The 10,008-nt window shown below is 41.9% G+C and overlaps 1 protein-coding gene across 1 annotated transcript in view; it reads right to left on the reverse strand.

Annotated features, from left to right (window-relative positions):
• nphp4 (nephronophthisis 4) overlaps positions 1 to 10,008 on the reverse strand; it is a 217,666-nt gene that overhangs the window by 116,147 nt on the left and 91,511 nt on the right. The window lies entirely within an intron of this gene.

Here is a 10,008-nt window from a genome sequence, read left to right on the forward strand (position 1 = left end):
CCAGACAACCGGGGTTAGGGCAAGGGGGGGGGGGTTATTGTAAGTGGCAATTTTTTAATGAGCATGTGAATGGAGAGATTTAAAGAGGTTTTCATTCAGCAAACATCATTAAAGCCTGCAGGGACACACGTCTTCTTAAGAGAAGTCACAGAAAACACACACAACGATCCATACAAAGTGTACCTGCACTGCAATCCAATTAAAATCCAAACAAGAGTCTCTAAGGCACAGAGGAGCAGCCATACCAAACAACTTTAACAACCACCGGCACCCATGTCAGTGGTTCCTGATCTGATGATGTTGTTAACATTCTATCCCTTTGCAATCATATTAGAAATATAGATACAAATACATGAATAAATACAGAAAGAAATACACAAATTATGAAAATATTAAATCTGAGCTTTAATTACTAAGCCACAGTCAAGAGGAAACCATCCACATACTGTATATTCAGCCGGCTACAATCTACCATTCCCAAAACAAGCAGAAGATTACTACTTTCACTCTCATTTCCTGGACTTTGAGTTGATGTAGATGTCACTTTCCTTAGGAGGCCTCCTGCTGTGTGTGTGTGTGCTTGTGGTGCTCGCATAGTTAACACTGAGTGAGCTGGGTGGTGGCTGTCTGAAATTAGCTAAAGACACATAACCACCCTGTGTCACTGTGCGCCCTTGTGTGTGTGTGTGTGTGTGTGTGCAGCCGGGTGCTCGGTAAAGGGCACATCAGTGCTCATGTTTAAATCACTTTTGGAGGAATCAGAAAGGTCACACGTTAATGGTTACACTTCCTCAGACGCTCTAATCAAGCGTGCCAGTCACCCAGCCAGGGTCAAAGGGCACCTGAAATCAGACGTGACTAGTGGCACATTCATTACCAGAAGCTAGCTTTCAGCTTCTCTCAGCCTCCTTAACACAAAGCAGTTTCTCAACAGCCTGCGTGTCACAACTGTCAGGCCCCCTTCTATTTCTTGACACCCAGTTTACTGCAGTGTAATAGCCTTGGCGATTAATTACTGATTTGGGTGTGTGCCTCAGCGAGCGAGACAACGACAAGGATGAGAGACGAGGAGGGGAGGATGAAACGGGCCCTCATGACAGACGCCACCACCGCTATTCTGCCTCAGCCTCTCAGTCTGTGACCTGGCGCAGTCACTCGTTCCTCGTGTCAACGTCCTGGATAACTGCAGCTGTCACGCTTTTCCAACAAATTGCTTCGAGGCAAAAGGACAGGAACACATGGCCAGCGAGCCTGCCTTCTCCCAGACCGACCTCCATTAGAAATGAGCTAGTGCCTGTCAAGAGGGAGGCAGACAACAATAAGCGCCATCGTCTTACATTAGGCTATATGACTGTGTTGCATGGCTCAATTGACAAACGGTGCCGCCGCTAACTGCGTTTTATAAAGGTGGTGATTGAAGGGAGCGGAGCGAGTGTGGGGAATTACAGCAGGGCTAAATTGATGTTGACAGAATGAAATTAGTAGCCGTCGACGCGGCCGTGTGTCAGTCCCCCGTTCTAGTCATATAGCTATACTGTAGATGGAAACCTACAGTGCAGTAGTCCAAGGATGACATCTACATACATATGTGATGTACTGTGCTGGGTATTTTCATGCACTTTTCATGGCTGGTTGGAAGTGAAATGGTTTGATTCTATTGGTGAAGATGTAGGGTTCACTTCAAATGCATGATTTTTTATTTAATTTTGTCTTTTTACCACTACTTACTAAAATCTTTCCACTTAAGTTTTTTATCTCATTCTCAAGGTTGATGTGTATTTACAGTGCCTTCAGAAAGTATTCACACCGCTCGACTTTATCCACATATGGTGTTGTGTTGCATCCTGAATTTAAAATTGATTCAATTGCGATTTGTCACTGGCCTACACACAATTCCCAATCATGTAAAAGCGGAATTGTGTTTTTATAAATTTTTACTGGTTAATAATTCAAAAATAAAAAGCTGAAATGTCTAGAGCAGGGGTGTCAAACTCATTTCGCATCGTGGGCCACATACGGCCTAGGGAGATGTCAAGTGGGCCGGACCATTAAAATTATACCATACTCTGCTATAAATAACCAAAATATCATGTCTTTCCTTTGTTTTGGTGTAAAGAAGCACAAGAACATTAGGAAAATATTGAAATTTAATGAACTATCCTTTTACAAAACATTTCATGAAACACCTCATATTTCCTTAGACAAATGTGCAATTTACTTTTATCATTCACAAATATGCATTGCAACTGATCCCACTGATTGTACAAAGGCACAAAACTTTAATTGGTACTGAAAAATATAGTAATGCACTTTAAGATTAAATGAGACTTTTAAAGACAGGAAATTTTTAAACCACTTACACATACGCATATAAAATCTAAATGTAATCCTGCGTACACCTTACAAACTAAGGAGAGTGATTTTAAATGTGTAATGAGAAAGTGTTCGCCTGTCCTGTAATCTGTAAACTTCATACATGAAACATACATACACATACAATACATACTGAAAATTTTGGAGTTGTATGAACAGTAGATTTCCATCACACAACTTTTGTTTTGAGCTGCTGACTAACATTAAAGTGCACATTTTTTTAAATCACCACAGTAAGGATTCATCTTCACAGAGCTGTATTCTTTCAATGCAACAGTATCTAAGCAGCTTTAAAGGTGTTAGTCTAGTCTGGACTTGTATTTGTTCCTGAAACTTGGCATCTTTTGGCCTGTACAGTGCATCAACCCAGGTGTCATGTCTGACTAGCTGTCACTTTCAGAATCTCATTTAAGTGCTTGTTTGTGAGCCTTGAACCGCATTTTTGTTTATTGATATTCATCACTGAGAAAATTTGTTCACAAAGGTAGGTTGTCCCAAACATGCACAAATTTTAGCAGCCAGGGCTGTTAATTTGGGTACCTGGTAGTAGATACTGATAAAATCTGTCCAACAACTACAGAGGCAAATTTGCCCTTCAAATCTGCATCACACGGCAAATCAATTATCTCTAGCTGAATTTCGACCGCAGATCAGAAGCTTTAACTGTGAAAGGTGAGCGAAAAACTGAAAATTCTGTCTCAAGTTCACCAAATCCCTGAAAACGTTTCTCAAACTCCCGCAGTAGTCCTGCAATTTTGTCTTTGTACCGTTTCATGTCCGCATCAGGTCTGGTCAACACACACATCTCTAGACAGGGGAAATGAGCAGGGTTGCCATTTGCCAGTTGCATCTCCCACAAAGTCAGCTTCACTTAAATGCATGTATGTTGTCAGAAAACTGTGTGACAATTTTTTTTGCGGCCTTGCAACATTTTGTTCAGATGTTTCAAGTGTTCAGTAATATCAACCAAGATGCAAGGTCCCGTAGCCATTCCTGAGATTGTAATTCCAACACGGTTTTCCTTTTTTCTCCATGAACTGTCCGATTTCCTCTCGTAGATCAAAGAAATGCCTCAGCACAGCGCCTCGGCTTAACCATCTCACTTCAGTGTGGTTGTGGCAGGCTGTGGGTAATGTTGCTGTCGCTGAGAAGTTTGTCAAAACTGACGATGGTTCAGCACTCTGGACCGGATGAAATTTACAGTGCGAACACCACCTCCATGCCGTGGTCCATTTTCAGGACTTGCAACACAATGCCTCCTGGTGCAAAATACAGTGAAATGTCCAGAAACGATCTCCTCCATTAGGGCTTGTCACTTTGTCTTTGAACTTTGGTCGCGACACCTGCTTCTTCCGACCATGGATGGCGCGCCGTCTGTAGCCAGGCTGACAGCGCGGGACCAGTCCCCACTTCACCATGAAAAATATTAATTCCATGTCTTTTATGCATTTTTTCCACTTTCAAATTATCCTGCGGGCCTGATCGAACCTCCTTGGGGGCCGGTTCCGGCCCGCGGGCCGTATGTTTGACACCCCTGGTCTAGAGTCAATAAGTATGAAAGTATTCAACCATGAGGCCAATGGTGACTTAAAACAGTTACAGAGTGTAATGGCTGTGATAGGAGAAAACTTAGGACGGATCAACAACATTTTAGTTACTCCACAATACTTACCTAAATGACAGTGAAAAAAAGGAAGACTATACAGAATGAAAATATTCCAAAACATGCATCCTGTTTGCAATAAGGCACTAAAGTAAAACTGGAAACAATGTGGCAAAGTAATTAATTGAATGTCCTGAATACAAAGCGTTATGTTATGTTTGGGGCAAATCCAACAAAGCACATCTTCATATTTTCAAGCATGGTAGTGGCTGCATCATGTTATGTGTATGCGTGTCATTGGCAAGGACTAGGGAAACAGAATAGAGCTAAGCACAGGAAAAATCCTAGAGGAAACCTGGTTCAGTCTGCTTTCCAACAAACACTGGGAGACAAATTCACCTTTCAGCAGGACAATAACCTAAAACAAAAGGCCAAATATATACTGCCGTTGCTTACCAAGACAACATTGAATGTTCCTGAAAAGCCTAGTTWGTTTTTTTTACTTAAATGGGCTTAACAAAAAACAAAAATGGCAAGACTTGAAATGGTGGTCGAGCAATAATCAACAACCAATTTGACTGAGCTTGAAGAATTTGAAAAATAATAAATGTGCAAATATTGCACAATCCAGGTGTGCAAAGCTCTTAGAGTCTTACCCAGAAAGACTTTGATCTTTAATCACTAACAAAGGTGATTCTAACATGTATTGACTCAGTGTTGTGAATACTTATGTAAATTAGATATTTCTGTATTTCATTTTCAATACATTTATAAAAACACGTTTTCACTTCATCATTATGGGGTATTGTGTGTAGATGGGTGTGATTTTGTATTTATTTAATCCATTTTAATTCAGGCTGTAACAACAAAATGTGGAATAAGTCAAGAGGTCTGAAAACTTACTGAAGGCACTGTATGTGGCTATATGAAACGTGCACAATGTGTATGACATGGGTAACGTGCAATGTACGTATTATGTTGTGTGTGTAATATAAGGTTTATATTATCTATACAGCACTCTAAGACAATTCCCCCCTCGGTGACATTAAAGTTCATGATGTCCAAGAAAGGGAGCATATTAAAATACAGCATCTAAATCAGTGCTTCCTAAACTTTTTCACTCATGCATCCCTTTCATTATTGGGTAACATCCAGCAACGGCATAGAACTTCTCCCATTTTTTTTCAAGGGCAAATACTAAGCAAAATAGTCAAATTAACCACAGCTAAATAAAAAAAACATTCGCAAAGATATTATACATCTACAGTGCCTTCGGAAAGTATTCAGACCCCTTGACTTTGTTCACATTTTGTTACGTTACAGCCTTATTCTAACATTGATAAAATAAATAAAAAAATCCACAGCAATTGACACACAATACCCCATAATGACAAGGCAAAAATATGTTTTTCAAATGTTTGCAAAAAATAACTGAAATACCTTATTTACATAAATATTCAGACACTTTGCTATGAGATTTGAAATTGAGCTCATTTGGCATTCTGTTTCCATTGATCATCCTTGAGATGCTTCTACAACTTGATTGGAATCCAGCTGTGGTAAATTCAATTGATTGGACATGATTTGGAAAGGCACACACCTGTCCATATAAGGTCCCACAGTTGATGTCAGAGCAAAAACCAAGCCATGAGGTTGAAGTAATTGACCGTAGTGCTCCGAGACAGCATTGTGTTGAGGCACAGATCTGGGGAAGGGTACCAAAAAATGTCTGCAGCATTGAAGGTCCCCAAGAACACAGTGGCCTCCATCATTATTAAATTGAAAAAGTTTGGTACCACCGAGACACTTCTTAGAGCTGGAAGCCCTGGACAAACTGAGCAATCGGTGGAGAAGGGCCTTGGTAAGGGAGGGTGACCAAGAACCCGATGGTCACTCTGACAGAGCTCTAGATTTCCTCTGTGGAGATGGGAGAACCTTCCAGAAGGACAACCATCTCTGCAGCACTCTACCAATCAGGCCTTTATGGTAGAGTGGCCAGCCGGAAGATACTCCTCAGTAAAAGGCACACAACAGCCTGCTTGGAGTTTGCCAAAAGGCACCTAAAGATTCTCTGGTCTGATGAAACCAAGATTGAACTCTTTGGCCTGAATGCCAAGCGTCACATCTGGAGAAAACCTGGCACCATCCCTATGGTGAAGCATGGTGGTGGCAGAATCATGATGTGGGGATGTTTTTCAACGACAGGGACTGGGAGACTAGTCAGGATCGAGGGAAAGACAAACGGAGCAAAGTATAGAGAGATCCTTGATGAAAACCTGCTCTAGAGTGCTCAGGACCTCAGACTGGGGGCGAAGGTTCACCTTCCACCAGGACAACGACCCTAAGCACACAGCCAAGACAACGCAGGAGAGACTTCGGGACAAGTCTCTGAATGTCCTTGAGTGGCCCAGCCAGAACCCAAACTTGAACCCGATCGAACATCTCTGGAGAAACCTGAAATTACAACAACAATACTCCCCATCCAACCTTACAGAGCTTGAGAGGATCTGCAGAGAAGAATGGGAGAAACTCCCCAAATACAGGTGTGCCAAGCTTGTAGTGTCATACCCAAGAAGAATCAATGCTGATATTTCAGATCTTTTATTTTTAATAAGTTCACCAAAATATCTAAAAACCTGTTTTTCTTTGTCATTATGGGGTATTGTGTGTAGATTGATGAGGGGAACAAGCAACTGAATAAATTGTTGAATAAGGCTGTAATGTAACAAAATGTGAAAAAAAGTCAAGGAGTCTGAAAACTTTCTGAAGGCACTCCCCAAATATAAGTAAGAATTGCCCCACTTTGATATTGCACATTATGGTAACATAATATTGTGTATAATTTATGGGAGTGATGTTTGAACGTTTAAACAAATTTGGGATCGTTAGTTTAGAATTATACTTTTTTTWACCAAATTAAAATCACAGTGCAGTTATAACAAAACTACCATTAAAAGGTCCCGATCGTCATCATTAACAAATACCTAACGCAAAAATTCTGTATGTAGGAGGAGATATGCATCTTTCAAATTATTTGCCACGGATATAAAGCTTAGTTTGATCACATTTTCCTGGTCCTAGAGTCATGAAATGTTCAGAGTACATTGAGGGGAGTTTTTACTTTCAATAAATGTAAAAAAAAAAAAAAAAAAAAGTTGTTACGAGGCTTTCATCAGACAGCGAAGTAATTACAATAATACTATGGTACCAGAGACCGAGAATTACCACTGCTCTATCACTATAATATAACACATTGTGGCAGACGGTAATTACAGAGTATACCAGGGCGGGTAATTGCACGTTTTCTGCACACGTTTTCCTTGCTCGCCAACATTCTGTGTCTCAGACCTTCCTCCTGTGCAGTTAAAGGAAAAATCCACCCAAAAACTATCTTTTTGTATTTATTTTTAATTAGTCCATTGTTGATACAGTCCCATAATGTTTTGTATGTCAGCAGTCAAGTTTTCAAGATATTGGACTTTCAAGAAGCAAAGTATCACTTGCCACATCATCATGACATTTTGGGACTGTATCAACAGTGGATTAATAAAAATTATATATATATTTTTTTTCTTCCCCTTTTCATTACTCCACTGTTGAGTGATACTGCACTAGCTTTTGAGTAGAGTTTTCCTTTAAGTAAAGTAGAGGTGGGGGGACCCCCCCTCTGTGTCTGTCTGAAGCCTATGAAGGCCCCTATGAAGGCCCCTATGAAGGCTACGAAGACCTAGTAAGCTGACTGAAGATTGCTGAGTAATGCAGGCCCTTAAGGAGCAGAGAGAGAGTGGGCAGTCGATCCGTTTGACTGCAGGCAAAGTTGCTTGTTTGAAGTTCGTCAACCTCAGTGCCCGGAGGAGCCTAGCACAACCAGCTCCCATGCCTCTCATCTCCCCCTCTCTCTCCATCTCGCTCTTTCCCTCCCTTCCTCTCTGTCTCTCTCTGTCTCACTCGTTCCCTCCACTGATGGAAACATAAAAAATGTGGGCTAAAACATTCTCAGGGAGAAAGGGAAGAAAATAGAGAACTGGGGGTGGGGGGAGGCAGCCAGCCAGCCAGCAGAGGAAACTCTGCAATTAAAAATCAAATGAGGAGAACAACAATGACACAGCAAGGTTTTCCTTTTGGGGGGCTGGGGGGAGGCTGAGTGGCCAAATAAGTTCTTGCGAAATGAAGGACGTCATCCACACCCTCAGGACGAGTCAAGACTTTGTCTCACTTTTCAATCTGCAGCTGGTGAGTGATGCAGTGTTGGAGGTGATCAGAGCGTTGAACTGTGGCAGTCTGGCCGTCGGAGTCACTGTTGAGCGATTGGTACCCGATTGCGTTGTGTTACCATCTGAGTGAAAGCATTTTAAAAGTTGTTTACTCCACCACCACCACTACCTTGCTCTGCAAATCCCTCAGAACAAATCAAAAGAAAGAATTCCACTAAATTTCAGTCGACTCCAGCAGCAGCAAAAGCAGATCAGATACTTAAATGGCCACAAAGTGGAAATGCATATGTATTAGGCCTAACTTGCCCTATACAACTCCACCTAGTGACCCAGCAGAGCTTTATGAGAAAGCCAAAGTACGGTGGAAGGTAGACAGAATAAACATTAATGGACACAAGAGTACATTTTAGGGGAGAATGTTAAGGCACCCAATGCATCACTGTTTCATGGTGAGGCCCAAATGCCAAACAATATTCTAGTTTTGTCTATGACACTTTGTCTAAGAGCTTGACATTAAAGACAGTGATAAAAATATGGTAAAAATTGGAAAGAAAATTAAGCAAAACATTAAGAACACTGTTCCCATGCCATAGACTGACCAGGTGAATCCAGGTGAAAGCTATGATCCCTTATTGATGTCACATGTTGAATCCACTTCAAATCAGTGTAGATGAAGGGGAGGACACAGGTTAAAGAAGAGACAATTGAGACAATTGAGAAATACTGTAGATTGTGTATGCCATTTAGAGGGTGAATAGTTAAGTGCCTTTGAACTGAGTATGATAGTAGGTGCAAGGTGCACCTTGGCTGGACATCCAGCCAACTTGACACAACTGTGGGAAGGATTGGAGTCAACCCTTTCGACACCTTGTAGAGTCCATGCATGACCCAACTCAATATGAGGAAGGTGTTCCTAATGTTTGGTATAGTCAGTGTATAATCACCAAAGTAAGCAGAACACATACACGGTCACAGGAACCAACTTATATATACAGGATAAATGGGGTTTTGGCAATTTGGTCAAAGAGTACAAACATAGACAATGCACAAGGAATACTTGAATATGGTAGAACAGCGAATTAACTTGATGGATGGAAGTGGGGCTCGAAACCACGCTGCCAAAAGGCTGAAATGTCCTTAAAGACAGAAACTGTGGTACTATGAACGCATAAACTGTATAAGTTACGAACGACACCATCAAATGTGAGAACTCATCTACATGACAGCTGAACAAAGCTAGAAGGCAGCTTGCCACTTGCAGCACAGAGACAGAGTATCAAAAGATGTGTTATCTGAGGAGTTTGACATCGATGCACAGGGTCGTTGTTGCTCTCACTCCTCTCCTCCGTTCCCCATCGATGGAGAGATAATAGACCCCATCAATATTCCAGACCTCCCTGAACCTTGGAGCGGGTCACAGCCCCCCATGCCCCCCCGCGCGCCTTCCACCATCCTCAGGTGGCGATACCTACCCGCTCCCCTCATCACTCACCCTCAGGCGGATCATGACAGAGCTCTAAATATACCTACGCACCGCTGACTGCAATTAAGCTCCCTGCCTCCCTCTCACAAAATAGCTCTCACCTCATGGAATATTCATGAGGTGTGGTGCTGTTGGGTGAGGGGGTTTGACATGTCACCAACACTTCTTGTCTATCTTCTCCGCTGAGTGACATATGTGACTATGTGCAGTGTGCAAGAGATAGGGGATAGGATCGATACAGGCTAGGGTATACAGGCCACCTGTTTTCACAGTAACTGTCTGTTTTCTTGCTTGTTGTCTCTCTCTCTCGCCATCTTTGCATCTCTCTCTCTCTC

Source organism: Salvelinus sp. IW2-2015, linkage group LG17 (genome assembly GCF_002910315.2).
Source record: "Salvelinus sp. IW2-2015 linkage group LG17, ASM291031v2, whole genome shotgun sequence".
In the NCBI taxonomy this organism is placed as follows: domain Eukaryota; kingdom Metazoa; phylum Chordata; class Actinopteri; order Salmoniformes; family Salmonidae; genus Salvelinus; species Salvelinus sp. IW2-2015.